The sequence below is a fragment of the Miniopterus schreibersii genome (genome assembly GCF_964146895.1).
Source record: "Miniopterus schreibersii genome assembly, chromosome: 6".
Classification (NCBI taxonomy): Eukaryota; Metazoa; Chordata; class Mammalia; order Chiroptera; family Miniopteridae; genus Miniopterus; species Miniopterus schreibersii.
In genome coordinates this window covers 43,981,734-44,000,723 of record NC_138107.1, presented here as the reverse complement: position 1 = coordinate 44,000,723, position 18,990 = coordinate 43,981,734, and positions in this window count along the sequence as shown.

Below are 18,990 nucleotides of genomic sequence, written 5' to 3'. Positions count from 1 at the left end.
CACTTTACAAAGGGTATTTCTAAACAATACAAGAACCCCTGTAGAACAGGTGGGTCGGAATGACCTGCAAAGGTAGCTAAAGAGGAAAGTGGAGAGGTCTCTAACTCTGAGGCCTGATGACACGGCTCCTGTGGCTGTGTTTGATGCCTTTGGACAATTCATAGGAAATCCTAAAATGAACCTCTCTCTGTTATCTGCAATCTCTTAGTCTTGCTCAGTCCTCAATCAATTTTTATTAACACAGCTACCTCCAGCCATACTGGGTCTTCCTCCTCTTTGCTGTTTTTCTGCCAGATTCCAGTGTTGCGTTCTTGGGCATCCTGAGCCATCCCACCGCAGGCTGACAGACGCCTTGCTGTAAGTAAGAGGATATTCTCTCTTCAATCTGCATTCCATCAACTACAGATTCTTTGCTCCCACTACAGTTTTTATGGAGTGAATGCTTCTAAGAGCCTGGAGACATGGACTTGATGTGCAGTTAGTGTTTGTATCAGATAGTCCTAGATATTTTAGTATTTTAGGGTGATTCACTCAGTGATTTGTGGCAGACACAGAAGTGTAGGATCTGTTTTTCCTAGTATTTCTGAGATGGTACAAAACATGAATGGCAAAGATTACTAAGCCTGGCTTAGTAAGGGGTCTGCTGATGAGGTTCTGTCCAGCGGGGCGCAAAGCACTTTCTAGGCTGTGAGCAGTAGGAGTATAATTACACCAGAGTGGTCACTTTGTCCACTGTGCATATATCCTTACCTAATTGCTTAAATGGAACTCCTTAAGTTTCTTTGCCCCCATCTGATACATATTCATCTTGTATAAGATGGATAGAATGCTCTGCACAATGAACTATTAGGTTTTTACTAAATTTATCAAAGACATACACATATATACAATATCTTTCCCAAAATAAGAAATCTAGGCTGCACCATAGTAAAGTGATTAAGAGTGTAGGTTCTAGAATCAGTTATTGAAATCCTTAGCTGTGAGGTTTAGGGAAATTTTCTTCATTTCTTTAAGTCTTTGGCTTCCTTCTGTGTACAACAAAATAAATTTAAAAGAAGAACCTACAATATAAGGTTCTTTTAAGTATTAAATATGATAATGTATATAAAGAACAGAGCCCAGCTCCCAACACATACTAAACACTTGATATTAGTTTTTACAAGCACATCTGTACACATGCATACAAAGGGCACACACAAGGCAAGCAGTGAGATGGGATGGATTCTTCCTATATAATAAATTTACTCCTTTATAGTAGATATTACTGTTCCCATCTTATCCATGAGGAAAAACCATAGATAGATTAAAATGGCTTCCCTAAGCTCACAGGACTAGTTATTGATCATTGATCAAGTTGTAATCAATTCAGTATTCTAATCTCAGCTTATCTCTACATGTAGGCTCTTTAAATGGCCATGCTCGGGGTCTCCCAACATAGCCCTTTCTCTGCTATAGGATAATTAACATGAACAAAAAGTAAAGATTTTTTTTTTAAAAAAAAAGCACAAAACTGCTTTCAACTTCTTCCTACTTCCTCTTTCCACAATTGCTGGTAACCATTCATCCCTTAATTATTCTGGACAAAGGATTTGCAAGGCTGCTTCCTTCTAACTGAATTTTACTCCAGGAAAGTTACCATTCCACAGTTCTAAGTAGATAATGTTTTAGGGAGTGTCCCAACAAATGGGAATAGGTAATTAAAAAAAAAAAAAAAAAAGATTATTGAAGACCTACAGGTATTATATATATGTTAATAATGGCGGATGAGGCAAGGAGAAACTGGGATATGAAAGGGTATATTTGGTTTTAACTGAGGTACTCCCCTATGATGCTTATATCTCTCCCTTTTCAACAATAGGATTATAATGTGCCTCCACAGGTGTCCTACTTGGAGTTTGTTGAGCTTCTTAGATATTTATATTCATGTCTTTCACCCAACATGGGAAATTTTGGGCCATTATTTCTTTAAATATTCTCTCTGCCCCTTTCTCTCTCTCTCTCTCCTTTTGGGACTCCCTTAATGCATATGTTGGGCCACTTGATAGTATCCCCACAAGTCCTTTAGATTCTGTATCACTGACAGATTTATTGAGAAAATGGCTGGAAGGCAGAAATCCAGTTCCTTTGAGATCATGCATAATGTAAAATTTCATTCAAGAAACCTTCCTTCCTTCAATAATTCATTCATTAACATTTTTGATCAAACAAATACTGAATATATATGGTATTGGCACCAATACTAGATTCTCAAATTTATAACACATTTTCTGCTGTTTGTCTTCATCTGTCCTCAATTCTGGAGCATCTCCTTAGTCTGACACCAGGGTAGGTAGGCATTGAAAAGGATGGTGTGGTAGACAATTCTCACTCTTTTTATTACCTGCTTCTGGGATTTTCTTTCTCGTTTGGAAAACTCCATACCTTGTAAGTCACAGAAGAGTCAGAGGTCACAGGAGTCTCACTTCCCCAGCTTCCTTTCCAGCTAAGATACAGGCAAGTGACTTGGGGACAAGTAATACTGGGGACCAGGCCAGCAAAAACTGGTATCCAGTTTGGGTGGAATCAGAGTCACAGGAGGTGCTGTTTGGACAAAGAAATAGTACAGTATTTGCAGCACTATGAGGCCAGGGACATTGGACAGACTCCTGCCTCTCTAGTCCCTCTGAGGGATTCTGAATCATCCATTATTCTGTAACAAACTATTTTTCTACTTACATTAGCCAGATCTAATTTCTGATTCTTACAGTTAAGGGCTCAGCCTCAAGTTATAAAGTCTACCTTCAAAACAAAACTCAGTATTCTCAGAGTAAAAAGTAGAAAATACCCTGTGACCCAAGCTTGAAGAGGACTTCAGAGAAAGCAGCATGAACTAATAGGAGTGTTTTGATGGGTAGGCAGTGATTAATGATAAGGACTTCTGGAGCAGTTAATATTTCAAAATATAAGTAACCAGGCTGAAAACTTCAGTAATAACAGCAACAACCATTAAGCTCTAAATTAGGTGATAATAACTGTGCTAATGTATATACTTTAGTTCAGTGTTTCATAAGCTATCCCAGGCCATTTGCTAAACTTATGAGTTCCCAGGCTTCAATCCAGGCCCATTCTATCAGAATTTGAAATAAGCTGTCAACATACATGTACTTCTTATAGGTATCCTAGGTAATGCCAATACTCAAGAAAGCTTTAAAGATAGTGTATTATTTATCTGACCATCATAAAAATTGAAAATATAATGACTGTTCCATTTTACAATTGAAAACACAGCTTCAGACAAGTTACTAACTCAGAGACAAGTGCGTGGCAGTGCACATGGACTCACATATACTTACCTGAATCTGATTACCTCTTCCCAGTATGTCATAATAGATCCACCAAAGTCATGTGTTCAGCCTCAGCTATTACAACTACCACCTATATAATGTTTACCCTATTTAACTTTCTGGATTTTAGTTTTCCCATTTGGAGAATTTGGGATTATAATATCTGCTTTGAAATTCTTTGGTCAATAATCTGAAATAAAATTTATAAAACCAGATACAGGTTTCTTTTCTCTCTCTTCCATTCTCTAGTCATCTGTGCATTCCATAATCTCAAGAGAAAATGTGCTAATTCTTCACTAAACCAATCCCCCTCCCTCTTTATATCTCAGCTTCTACTTCCTATAGACAGAAATAAATATCTTTTACCCGGTGTCATACTTGGGCTCTGGTTCCAACTACCAGCTGAGTTCTGATTGATATTCCCTGGCCCAAGGGCACTGATCCTTCCTTCTCACTCCCCACCTGGTGCTGCTTGAATGCAGAGAAAAGTAGAGCCAAAGCTGGAAAGAGTCAGGTCCCTGTATATGACTTCATGAAATCATGAGTGGACTACACATGAGTAAGGCATAAGCCACTATTTTGTTAAACTATTGGGACAAGCATTTATATGATCCAGAAGCCAGTTACCTTAATTAATATAAAGAGAAAAATGCAAGCACACACAAATTTTGTAATTTAAAAAAAATTTGCTTTTAAAACTGTGGTTAAGGTTGCAATTTGATTGACCATGCATTTATTATGGTCATGAGTAACTGGGTCTGTCTTTAGCATGGCCAAAGCCTCTATCATATAGGTTTAGCCTTAAACCACCACGATGTGAGCGTACCCCAACCTGAGACACAGGAAACCTGAGTAGCTGGAATCAGGTTGATTATTTCGGTAGTGAACTAATACTTCACTTTCTGAGTTTTGGATCTTCTCCTCTGCTCCTCCCATCATATTATTGAGCCCTTGACTTCTTTCTCCCAGTTTCTTTCAGGTGAAATATCTGTTCTTTATAATCCAAGCTTCTGAATTGATTCTTAGTAGCTACTGTGGGGCCTCTTTGTCACAAACTTCCCAAGACCCCAGGCCTGTGACTAGCTTTGCTGAAGACACTGGAGCTAGTCTAATGGTCACCAAGTACTATGGCATCCAGATAGAGTCTTCTAATATGATGTCAATTGTACACATGTTCTGTAATTTTCTTATTTCTTCTTTTTTTAGAAATATCCCTTTCTCCAGTGTTGCAAGATCACCACCTCTGTATCCGGGACACTGGTTCCAACCACTTGCTGAGCATGTAAATGCCCAAAGTCCCAAAAAGAGACAGTATGTACCTCTCTCCATAAGCACGAGACAATGGAAGAAATTGCTTATCTGATTACCAGAAGACAAAGAAAGGAAACTGCCTTCTGGTCCCAAGCTCTGGGACCTAGCAACCTAGATCCCCAATTCCCACATCTGCAATTCTATGCTCTACACTTCTAGGACCTAAAGTCTTTCCCCTGACCTTCAGTCTTAGAGGCAAGATTTTCTTTTATTTTCACTGATCTCTCTGATCACAAATTCCCCTTTTTGTCTGTCTGATCAAACTTAGAAAGCTGGGACTAACTTTCTAAGCCCCAGCTGTTATTTACAAGGATAGACAAGTAGAAGATTCTTACTCTGTCCTGAAGCCAATACTCTATTTGGGGGAAAAGATGATAAATGTTCAAACCATCTGGAGATTCCTAGTGAAACGATGATAATATAAGGCATTTGACCAGATAGAACAAACTTTCTGGATTGGTCTAACAAACAACGGGAAACCATGGTAAGTAAGTTGTGGAGAAAATGAGGAATATGTGAGATAATGTCATTTTTGCATGCTGAATAAAACTGACCCTGTGTGATTTGTTTCATAAAATATACTCTATTTTTAGTAGATTACATGTATTATAAAATATAAATATTGAAAAAATTTAAATGATCTGATCAGGGTATTTCCCCACTGGCTGTCACAGCTCCTTTTCACCTCTTAAAGGTGTCTGATTGAGGTTGACATGCTGGGAGGTGGGAAATAGGACATTTTTTCAAACCGCAAGGCCATCAGGCATACAGATTCTCCTCTCTGCCTCAATTTTTGCTTTATCTGTGTTGCTAATGTCACTCTCTCTGCTTGAGTAGCACAAGATTTAGCTTGAACTTTAAAATTCAAATAAATGAAACTCCATTGAATCACATCAAGGTTCAGACTCTGCCAGTCAAGTATGTCATAGTTTCATATCTGTACATACCTGCGTGGAACCCTTTACACAGATCCCTTACACCACCCTCTTTATGGCTCTCCCTCCATTCAGTGGGCTCTTCCTTCCCTCCAACTCTTAGACTAACAGTCCATGCTTGATGATTCACCTCATATCGCAGATGGACCCCGAGAACCAAAAGCCAAAAGAAACCCCAGACTTCAGCTTGAACTGTTTTTAACCTCTGTCATTTAAACCATTCACAGTGGCACCCTCTGCGATCTGCCCCTAATAATCTCAAACTACTCATCTCTCTCCTGATGGGAGTTTCTGTTTTTCTCCTGCTTTAAAAATCTTCATCCCACTTGAAATTTGCTCTTTCTCATTCTGTTCTCTACCTAAATCACTTACTCTCAGAGATCAAATCCTTAGACCACGCTCAGCCACACAAAATTCAAATTACTGTGGGGCTTTTGTTTACTCTGAAATAAACTCTAGCATAACCACCCTTTGCTCAACAATTAAGCTAGTGATCAAGACCTTTTCCCTGATGTAAATGATTTTAGGGAGACTTTTTTGTCATAGTCTCATTCTATTTATTAAGTGTTGAAATCCACAGTACCCCAATACTCTCAAATATTAAAAGTTAAATATCACTGCAGTTATGTAAGATTTGCAATAATAGATGTCAGTTTTCTACTTAAGACTATCCAAATCTGACTCACATAAGTTTGGAGTGTCCCCATAAGATAGGAAATATTACAAGAATCAAGGAGAACTCTGTAACCGTAGCTTTAGTGGCGGGAAAAAGTATATGTTCAGATGTGGAAAACTGCCCCAAAATAACCTTTTATGTTTCCACTCTCTGTAGAAATATTTCCTAAAGCTTAGTAGAGCTAGGTAGAAATGGGCTTTGGATTAATTTTGACCTTCTGTGGCAATGCATTTTCAAGACCAAGAATTTATGTGTGCAGAATATTAAATGTCAAATGCAAATATGAAAATGGAGCTACACAGTTGCAGATAGTCCCTAATTGATACTGAGCAGACTATTCCCTTTAAATGTTAATGAAACTGTTGTAATTACTAAATGACCAAAACAGCTCAGAAGCCAGGGTTCACAGCTGTAAACCATTACTTGTAAATTACTGGCACAGGCCCCCATTAGCAGATGGCTCTGCCCATGGAAGAAAACTTTCTCAAGATGCTCTTCTTCCAGGCCTGGGCTCAAGAGCAAATTAGATGAGCATATTAGAGAGGGCCAGAGTGTCTGTTTGGACTTGTCGCTGGAGAGAAGCACCTTTTTTGATCTTTTTTTGTTTTTTCATTACATTCTACGCAGAAACGGCTGAATATCACAGAACGCAAAGAAAAGAAGAGAAACTGAGAGAGCTTATAAATGTTGCACGGAGGTTCTGATATGCACACTTCTGCTGGCTTTTTAAGGAGTGGGGTGTTTCCTACATCCTGAAGCAGATGGACCTGCTGGGATGGAGGTAAATAATGAGGGGGAAGGGAGTGTGTGAGTGTGTGAGTGTGTGTGTGTGTGTGTGTGTGTGTGTGTGCACGCGTGCGCGTGGTGAGATTTGCTAACAAGCCAGTGGCAGAAAAGCAATTAGAAGAAAAATAGGCATTTGAATGGGCTTAGTACTCTCAAGACAGAGAACATCTATAAAGCTGTGTAAGCAAAACTATGCAGTAGAAACAAGCTATGTCTTTATTAGAGAAGGCCCGTGGCTCTCCACAGCTTTGTTCTGTAAATTCCATACCAGCTTTGCAAACTCTCTGAGGTTATTAACTTTAGTGGAGATTTTTAGAAAGAGTTGGGTAAGTCCTGCAGTTCAGCCTTTCATTAATATGAAAGAAAGATTAATTAAGACATCTGCTAAGAACAGGTTGAAGGAGGGGTTTGTCTTACAATGTATACGACAAACTATCCTAGAAATGAAATGATGGATTTTTCCTCACTGTGAACTACTCTGCAGAGAAAATGTTTAAGAGATAGGCGTTCACAGTCAAACCAGAGAGGACAGGCCATACCTGCGTTCTGAACAGTTTGAACCACAGATAGAGAAAGCAGTTGTTAGGATTTCAAAATGCATCTTCATAGAAAAGGAATGTTTTGTGACTGTTTCTGTGTTTAGAGAAAATAACAAGTTAATCTAAATAATTTGACCTTGTGGTGGCAAAAGGGGCAGGGCGTGGAGATGTAGGGTGTGGACCAGGTTTGGGTCACTGCTGCAGGGAAGTCATCAGGTAAGAAAAACTGAGACATAATTTCAGAATTTTGCCAAGGTAATGCATAATACTGAGCTTTCCAGGGTCTTTATGTTTTATGTCTGGAACCTGTGAGACCAGAATAATCGGAGTGAGAACTGACCCATAAAATTAGTAATGAATGATTAATGGGCTGATAGAAAGCCTGGAGTCGGGTCCTGAGGCTCTACGTTGCAAGAGCGTGATGAAAAGACTGGCATTCTTCTTCCTGGACTCAAAACCTGTTTGGGGCAATGTTTTGAGATATTTGATGTTGCCCTTTGGTTTCTTACCACTTTCCTATCTTCCTCGAAGAACCTCAGTCCCTGGTGCCCTAGAAGCAACCCGCCCCCAGGGTTTTCTTCTGCTTGATACTTTGCCCTTGCTCTTTAACTCAGGCCTGGTAAACATGATCTTTAGTTTTTTCCTTTCTTTTCTGACTTTCCTCCTTTCCTCACCAGAGATGATCTGTTATTTTTAAGTAGAATGCAAGCAAGTGTGTAAGTAGTTTCATCTAATGTACAATGAGAGATGGTCAGTCGGTCTGTAATGCTTCCCAGAGGTGGAAAGCATTTTTGGAGGTGGGTCATCATTCACATGTGGTGGTCCAGGCTGCAGTCTCTGAGGTCAGGAAGAACTGCATTCAAAAACCTGGCCCTGAGACGCGCAACCTGCGTGGCCTCGAGCTTGTCCCTCAGCTTCTCTGTGCCTCATTTCATCATCTGTATGTCGGAGCAATATTATTTTATTTGCTCCATGTGATTAATTTGAAGAGTTTTAATTGCTCAATCTACTCTCTGATAGAAACTAAAATGTTTAAGAAATGTAACTCAAATGATTTTTGAAGTGACAATTTCAAATTTTAGATAGTCTTCCATAGTGAAAATACGAGATTCCATCAGGCAAAAGGACATTTTCTACCTGGGGAACTAATAAAAAGTAACTGATTTCCTGGTTTTGATAATGCATTATAGTTATATAAAATGTTACTTTTGGGGGAAGCGAGGTGAGGAATAGATGGAACTTTGCACTATTTTCCAACTTCTTGTGGATCTATCACAAAATAACAAGGTAAAAAAGTAATAAACCCAGTCTTGATTTTATTCCTGAGCCAAATTTACTGAACTGTTTTTTTTTATTTTCATAGCTTTTTCCCTCTTGTGTTTTTGGACCATAGGTTCTTGAAAGCCTTCAGGTTTTTCATGCAATTCCCATGTCCATTGCTATAAAGAATGGTTCAAAAAGGTATTGTGTTGTGTATGTATGTGCACACAAGTGTGTGTGTGTGTTATCTTGAGAGCAGTAATATTTGTAAATTTATCACTTTTGAGGTGAAGGGGTAACCAGCTATGGTTATTTCAATTGACAATTTGTATAGATATGTGTGTGGGGGGGAAGAGTGCATTTTTATTTACTCTTTTAGAACCCGAAGAGTGGTATTTATGATATTTTAACAGTTAGCATACTGCAAGCACACAAGCATGCTTGGCCACTTTAAGGCCATGGACCTTTCTGAGAATTTAGTGAAAGAATTTAGTGAAATTTATGAACTCTCCCCAAAAAAGTGTGTTAAAATAAATTCAAGCAAAATGATATGTGTAATTTATTCCTACCATGAGCCATTATTGAGCCCGGACTATGTGCTAGTAGCAGTGCTAGAGGTACCGGTGGTAGAGTGTGGGGCATATGAAAGGAAATAAGCTAAGCCTGTCCCTCTCCAGTGAGAGATGGACTGTAAGGAGACACTATCATGCAACATGACTGGCGCTATTTATTGGAGGTGCAGTGCACTGTCTCACATAGGAGGAGCATCTCCCCTGGACTTGAAAGAATCAAAAAAGATTTCCTGGAAAAGTGACCTCTAAGTTAAACCTGAAGGAGAAGTAGACATTAGCCAGTTGATGAAAAAGAGTTTGTTTCTAGCATAGGAAACAGATCATTGGAAGGTGTGGTTACAAGAAAGAGTAGTTTCAGAACTCTAAGAATCTAGGAAAAGCTAGAATATGACATATAAAGAAGATAAGAATAATAGATAACACTGGGGAGTGAGCGGGCGCCAGATCACGCAGAACCTTGTAAGTCCTATTAAGAAACCCTGGCTCTTGAATATTGGAGGATCTTTGCAGGGTTTTAACTAGAGTAAGAGCTGCACTGTAGAAAGCTTAATGGAAGCCCTGTGGGGAACGGACTGTAGGGAGGCAAAGCCAGGATGAGGGAAAGCAGTAATGAGCCAGCTGCAGCAACACAAGGAAGAGATGATAGTGTCCTATGCTCCAGGCAAGGGACAGAGAGGGAAATGATTGGTTTTATGAGATTTTTGTAAGTAGAATAAATATGATTTTATTTGGATGTGAGATGCATAAGAGAAAAGTTGAGAGTTAATCTAAGGTTTCTATTCTAAGTCAGAGTTGCTGATGGTGCCCCTCACTCAGATACACATCAGAGGAGGAAGAAGGGTTTGAATAAGAAGACTTTAAGTTGTGGGCTTGTTGAATTTCAATTTCTATGGGCTGTCCAAGTATGTGTGTGGGGGGTGGCATTTAGATAAGCAGCTCTGGGCTATGAAAAGAGATACTAGAATTGGTATTATTTGAAAATAATTGAAGCCACAGGAGTAAGTGAGATCGTACAAAGGAGTGATAGAACTTTAGTGAATTAGAGTAAAAGCTAAATCACTGTAACAAAAGGACCTCATAATACCCTGTCTTAGAGGAAAAAGAAATTTAATTTTCTCTCCCATACCAGCCTTAATGTGAAAAGACCAAGCTGATAGAATACCTTAACTCTACAGAGGCACTTAGAGACACTTATATCTGGGTGTTTCCCTAGGTATTATTACCATTGCTGAAAATGGAGTACTGCCGCCTCCGAATTCCAGCTGTTTGTACCAGTTGTCATTATAAATGGACAGAAAGGAGAAAGAGTAGATCTATAGAACCTTCCCTGTAAAAGAGAAACTAAGACCATCTACGGAGCGCAAGAGGGCATGGCAGGGTTAGGAAGCAAAAGTGTGAAGAAGTTTGAATTGTCTTCATGGACAGCTAGAAACAAGTTTATGGAGCAAGTGAGTGGTTCCGATTGCTGGTCATTCTGTAGCACCTGGATAAGTTTGGAAACCATAACTTTGTAACAGTTGTACCATACTATTTAATCACAAAATATTAGAAACATAACACAAAAAAATCTTTACAAAGACGTTTTTCTTGCGCTCATGTATTGTTAAGTATAATTAAAGGCTGATTACTGAAAAAATTAAACCATCCAAACTTTAAGATCCAAATTTTACAAAATGAGAAATAAATTGTTCCCCAAAGGAAATTGCAGCCAGAATCTGACACTATTCAGCTTTTTAAAATATGGAATTGCCACTGATTTGAAATCATACATGTTATCTTTGACATCTAATTTTGATATTTTTGGTGATTTGTTTAGGTGGCTTGATGTACTAAGAGACTCACAAAGACGTGTGAGTGGAATCAATATTTTCACAAATGGCTCTGCCAGGCAAGTACAGATTGTCAAGTAAAAACTGAATTGTCTGAGACTTCTTGACTAGAAATCCCAGCTGAAGTCAGCTAGGTCACAATCTGTCACAACGATGTTCTCTGTGTCAGCAAGAAGATGATCATGAACTCAGATTTCAATATTTAACTTGTAGAGCAGAAGTAACTTTGGGAAGGACTCTGTCATTTTTCCAAGGATCTGTAGATTTCTTCCCACAGAGAATTTGGCAATCTTCTATCACCATCAACCCAAAACATGATGATTCTAGAATTTATAAATTTAGGATAGTTGCCTGATTCTGGGAACTGGGAACTTGGATGCAATAGTTTGTGGTTTGTTATGGTGGTGGTTTGAGGTAGGGATAGGGGCTCTATGTTTGTTTTGTTTTTAGCAGCATCTGTAATTCAAGGCTTTGTCTTGCATGAATTACATCATTCATATTGTCAGAAAGCATCATTCCCTAGCCAAGATATGGACCAACTCCTCCTTAGCAAGCAGTCTGTCCTCCTCAAATAAACAAATAAATTAATAAATAAGTAAATAAATTAATAATAAAGGAGAGAGAGAAGAAAAAGGTAAATATGTTTCTCAAAATGCAACCAACCGCTAAAAGTTTTCTTTTGGAACACATAGTAAAAAAGTTTATATTTTCCTTTCATCCTTTGTCAAAACATGCCGAAATGAGAGATTTAAATCCTTGGCTCTGATAAAGTTGATCTTTCCATGGCAGTGGACAGAGCTTCTCTCAGAACTGCTGGCAGAGCCTCTTATTCATTGCATGTGGGTACAGAAGGCCATGAGTCATTATGACATGTGGAGTGCTTTTCTTCAAGAAAGCAGCCAAACCAGATGTGTTGCCAGGCATCGCAGATGCTCCACCTGTGCATGAACACCAAGATCTGTCTTCCAGGAAAAGCCTTCTTTGGCAAAGATGCTTCTTCACCATTTTGAAGACACTCACTTATTTCCAGATTCCAAAATGGGCTCATAAAATGTAAATTATTCTTCAATGGCAACAGTGTGCACATACTAGATAAACGGTAGGAGCTAGCTTCATTGAGAGACACCTATATTTTTGTTCAGTTGCATGCAGCATGCCAATGACATAGCTGCCAGTTTCTTCAAAATTTGCTTTAGTTGGGGAAAAGATATAGGTACTTCTAGAATGGATGATGTTTGCAAAGGTAACTTAAAGGCAGCTGAAATGGGTCCACAAATTTTTTCTAAAATTATGACTTATTTTGTTTGGGAATGAAATAAAAAACATATATGATGCTCTAATATATAACTTCTCTGTTAAGAAATCTAAGTTCTTGTAAATACCCTATCTTAAAACTTAAGACTTTTTCTCATAGAACAGTTCCAGATCATCTGATAGGTTTACATGACAATCAGGTAAAAAATTCTCCTTCCATTTGCTTAAATTTAATGCTGGCTTTTCTGACCTATGATTTTCAGAAATTTGATATGAAAATAAGGTCAAAAGATACGTAAGTTCCTTCAACATTTTTTATTCATTTATATTTGCTAACTCAAGCTGGGCCTTATGACCACAATCATTATGGCAGAATACAATTTAATATGTATCAATCACAAATATTCTAGAATCACAATATGACAAAGATTAGCTCATTTATTTATTTTTTAAATCATGATACATCTACTATGTGCCAGGGACTGATCTGGGCACCAGGGATTAAGCAGTGAACAGAACAGATGAAAACTCCTGCCATTGCAGAGCTTACATAGTAACGCATCACTAATATATGCTTCCTAAATATATATAGCAGCATTCCATGTCACTCAATAATAGAACATTAATATAATTTACAAAAATAATGCTAAAATATTTTAAAATAAATGTTTAAATAATAGCAATGAAATCAAAGGAAATAATCGTCTGGTTGTTTTTTTAATGTATTGAATCATTTTTATATCTGATTCCTAACTTTCTGAAACCACTACCTGCATCTCGAGGGTCTCACAGACCTAGTTTACAAAAGAAAAATATTGATTGTTGAAAAGTAAAGAGCATATATTCAAAGTGGGAAAGAAAAACATCTTGTTTATTTGAAAGGATTGAAAGATAATGTTTTCTGGGCCTTACCTCAGTTGCAATATATTTATTTATAGCACATTGTATCATATAGTTTCTTTTTAAACTACTATATATTTTTAAGTTTTTGAGCATATGAAAAACTCCTGACAATAAAGTGTCCATGTTATTCTCCATAATATCAGTTTAGTTTTCATGTACCTCAGTCAACTTGGGCTGCTACCACAAAATACCTTAAACTGGGTGGCTTATCAACAACAGAAGTTTATTTGCTCACAGTTCTGGAGGCTGGAAATATGAGAGTATGGTGCCAGCATGGCCAGCTCTGTGAGCGTCCTCGTCTGGGTTGCAGACTGCTGACTTCTGTGTGTCGACATGATGGAAAAGAAACAAGCTAGCTCTCTGGGCTCCTACAAGGGCACTAATCCCATTCATGAGGGCTCCACCCTTGTGAACTAATCACCTCCCCAAAGCTCAACCATTCAACCACCAACTACCATCACGTTGGGGATTAGATCTCAGCATGAATTTGGAGGCATCAGGGTGCACAAACATTTAATCCATAACCTCATCACAAAGTTATTTATCTTTGGGAAGGTTTATAACCCCCGTAAGTTGCTTCAAATAAACAGCTTTCCTTTGGAACTAAGCTGAGTTTTCCTTTCTGTGTAACACTGACAATATGCATGAGTTAAACTGTTCTGTTTGCTGCCTTAAAACTATGGAAGCCCTTTTATTGTTCTGAGGGAGAAAAAAAGATATGTATAATTAAACTTCTAGGACAATGGTCTCCAACTAGAAAGTAGGAAGACAAAACAAACAGTTGTTTAAAAATATCTATTGTTTTGTCTGCCTGGTGCAGCAATTCACATGTGCACCAGGCTCCCACCAATGCATTCTAACAATTTCCTTGCCCCAATACTAACTAAGTCGTTCCAAAGGATGCTTCGATCTTTTTATAGATTCTGATACCCTATTCATGGTGATTATTGCTAATGGAGTCACTATGTGACTTCAGCAGGACCCATAAGAATATTTCTTGGGGATTTATAAATTTGAGTCAACACGGAAGAACTTTTAGCTCCTCATTGGTTTCATATATTAGGGAACTTAAATGATGAGACTGCCAGTGTATAGTTCTCTAGCAAAATGAGCAAATACATAGACTTGGGAAATAGAGCACAGTTGTCCACTACATTAGGGGCCCATTTAATCATGAATTTAGAGTGAGACCAGTTAGCATGACAGTGTTTATCTCTAGCCACACTGGGCTCTGGTTAGTGCCAGCTCAGAGTTCATGAGCAGATGGGTTAACTAGGAGTGTGGTTCCAACACACAAGTGCAGTGAAGAAGAACCTGGGACGCTGGACTAAGAAAACTAAACAAGGCAGAGACTATGGTAATGACTGTTAAACCTCAGCTGAGTAAAGAAAGAAAAGTAAGGGCCCAATGGAGGGAGGGTTAGTGAGAGATGGGAATTTTTGCAATAACTCAATTATGTGAAATATGTATGTGATTCAAAAATCACTGACTTTGAAAAGACTAAGAATCTATCACAATTTTCAAAGGTCTTTGCGACTCGCGTTTTAAGACAGTAGACACATAACCTTCTGTGTCCTTTGTATTTTTTGTTTGTTGTTCCTGCCTTTAAAAGATAAAAAGTCCCAATAACTCAAAACATTTGGGGAATTTTCTTTTTAATATTGTTCATTATTGTAAATTGTAAAAAAAATAATAATAATAATATTGCTTCACATGATAAACTCTGCATACTCAAACTTGTCTGTTAATTTTTGAGTACCCTCTAGTAAACTGACATCACTCATGGAAATGGAAAAAAAAATGATTTTTCTACTTCACAGATACTGTGGGATTGGGGGAGGAGCACTCTCAGATTTCTTGTTAAAAAATAAAAATACTTCAAAGTCTGCTGTGGTTAAGAACACAAGTTCTGGAGCCTATATCCTGGCTTAGCCACCAAAGTGAAGTTTATTACCTTAGGTAAGATACTTAATAAATTTTATCTCTACCTTATATATTAAATATGGTTAAATGTATAGGTCATAGTGCATAGGTTAATTTTATGCAATTATAATTAATTAAATAATCCAAATGAACCACAGACTACAGTGCCTAGCATATACTATGAGATCAATACCTGTGGTTTTGTTTTTCTTTATTGGATTTATTGCTCTTTAAAACTACACAAAACTAACAGCCTCATCAAGGATTTTCATAGTTTAAAACTTAGTTTTTAGAGGGTTGGGAAAGGATTTATATAATTTTCTTTTAGTTGTCACTATTTTAAATTTAATTAGACATCCCCATGAGGAAGTGCATAGATAGATGTGTATGTATATATACAAATTTGTACATATTTATATATATACATATACATATAAAGAATATATACAAATATATTTTACATATATTTTGAATCTATAAGAGATCTGCTATCTGCAGAATATATATTCTGTTCCCTATTTAAAAGGCAAGTTAAAAACATAAAAGGTCAATTGATTTAGAAGTAGTTTTTATTGATTTTTTATCTTTTTGAGAAAGACATCACACACAAAACTTATCTGAGAAATGTATCTGTAGATTAGATTTAAAGCTTTTGTTAAAGCTAATGTAAAATCTCAGCAATTGTTATAAAAAATACTTTGCCATTTTACATTTTAAAATAAATTGAGGCATCATAAATCAATAAATTTATTGCTCTAGGTACAGTCATAGTCCCCTTGCTAAAGTTCAGTCAACCATCTAAATGATGTGATGAATTCATGCCAAATTGAAATAGTTAAAAGTTTTAGAGTGCAGCCAGTGCTTTCTGTCTTACTTAACTACCCTGGTGCTTATAATACTTTTGACCATTCTCTCTATTGAAATTCTTTCTTTCCTTGATAACTTTGACTTTCTCCTAGTCTGTCTTTTACTTTTCTGGCCATTTATATTCAGTTCATTTTTCATGCTCTTTTTTTTTTTATGTACCCATGAAATGCTGAAGTTCTCTTGAGGTTGTTTTTTTTCCCAACACACTTGGAGATTTCATTCACTTCCATGATTTAAAATGATTTAAACTACCACTGTTTATGATCAGAACTCATAAATATATCAACATATTTCAAATCTAGCTATCTACTTTTTATTTCTTCTTGCTTATCTCACAGACAGAGCCTCATTTGCCAAATCCTTTCACTACAGGGAATGTAGGTAAGCTAAATTCTCCAGTCGCCCACAGCGTCAAGAATGGCCAGATGATTAACATCTGACCAATGGAATGCGTGTTGACATAATACATGCCTCTTTTAGGTCTGACCCATAAAAACATCTTACCTATATCATCCCGTTCTTTGTTCATCCACAAGCTCCGTGGAGGTGATTCTAAGGATCTAGAGGAAGGTGGACTGCAGGATGGAAAAAGCCTTGGTGCTTGAATGGCAGAAGTGAGCATAGACCCTCCCCACACATCCATCATTAGATAAGCTACTGAAATGGTTACTTTGCACAGCATTAGCCTATCCTGACTAATGCACATCTCCAACTCGATATGTTTGATGTTGAATTTATAGCTTATTCTTTGAAACTGTCCTCTCTTCCTATTTTTTCTCTTATTCCAGTTTTTAAACATGGGATAGAGACATCTTGACCCTGCCTGAATATTCACCTTCATAATTCATTATTCAACTGCTCTCTCCCCCCTCCATCATCTCACTATTTTTCCTGTGTTACTCAGAGGGCTCTAAGATCTTCCATCCCCAGTCTCTACTAACACAGGACAATTCTCATATCTTTAATGCCTCCAACTATACAACCCCTCTCTCCAACAAGCCTGGCTAAGTCCTATTCAACATCAAGATCTGGCTTATATGTCATCACCTATAAGGAGATGACCAGCTGAATGATATGTCCCTCTTTGATTCCATATCATCCTGTGCTTACTTCTACCATAGCAATTATTATCATATATATTTTTTACTAAACTTTTTAAATATAAAAATATTATTTTTTACCTTTTAACCTTAGCAAAAAAAAAAAAAAAAATTACAGGGCCTGGCTCATAGCATTTATTTATTAAGAGTATGCTGGAAAAAAAAGTATCATATGATGAAAGTTACAGCATAGATATTTCAATTTTGTTCGACAAGAATGCATTGGCCAAATACATAGTAGTAGTTGCTTTGGATACTAAAAATGAATAACATGTGCCTTGACCTACAATTTACATTTAATAAGCTAATGTAAAAATATTTCTATAAAACTATATTTTTAATTACAGTTATATTTAAAGGTTAGAACTTGTACCTGCAGAATTACATACCTTTAACAGCACGGGCTCTGGTGCTTGGTAAGAGCAATGGATTTTTCTAATGTTAAATCAATTTAGCACTAGTCTTTCTGAATCTAACTTCAATACATCTCTTAATTCCACCCCATTTTCACTGTCTCCCCTGCTACTGCTTTTGCTCATGCTGTCTTTATTTCTCATTTGCATTGTTTCCCAATATTTCTAGTCTAGACTTTCCTCTATCATCAAATTGACTTCTTACCTGAACAACAGCACCTGAGTTCTCCATTTGTACCTCAAACTTAACACGGCTTTGAAGTCATCATTTTCTCTCCCTCATTTCTCTATGTTTGCTCTTTCTTCTCATTAAATCCCCAATTTTGGTAAATATCACCAAATATTGCTGGTCTATCCCCTAAATAGCTCTCAAATCTGTTTTTTATTCTCTATCTTCTCTTTCACTATTTATTTCCTGCCTGGACTGATGCAATAGTTCAACCATAATTACCTACACTGTTCATGTCCCTGCATCAATACACCACCTACATGTTCTTAGAGTGATCTTCGTAATATTCAAATCTGACCGCATTCCTCCAGAATAAATTCTTCATTCTTTCCTCATAGGATAAAGCTCAGTTCCTTAGCTCTGCATCATTTAGATCTCCAGCTTCTTATCTTGCCATCTTCTCACTTTCCTGTGTATTCTGTCAACAATTTGTGGCTAACTAAATATAAAACATATTCTTCTGCTTGAAGACTCTCTTCTGATTATAAAACCCTCCCACTGCCTTCTTCTAACTCTAACTCACCTTTCCAGAAGCTTAAAATGTTAGTAGTCTTGAAAGGAGTAGAGTGAGACACAAAATATGTTTCCTTTCACCTGAAGTTATTTTAGTAGTTGCTGGAATATCAAGCTACCTAAAATATATCCTTGATATCATCAACTGGCAGCATATATTTAGCTCGCAATAGAGTTACATTAATAAAGATTAACATTAAATCATTAATATTTACTAAAAAGTTTTGTTCTGAATTCAGAACTCAGTGTCTAAACATTTAGCTACAGTTGGTTGCAATTAGTAAATAGGGTAGTTGGTATTTGAGGACAATATAAACTGATTTAAAAAATAATGATTTAGAGGAAAGGAAACAAGATGAGAGTGTAGGTAATGGCTGCACCTGCCGCCTCCCGCAACCACATCAAAATTACAACTAAAATACAGAACCACCATCACTAAGAGCCTCCTGGGATCTGGCTACGCAGAAGCCCCACAACCAGGGAACAGAAACAGCATCAAGACTGGGAGGAGGGGCGGGGACTCGGGCAGATCGGGGGTGAATCCCAGAGACATGACC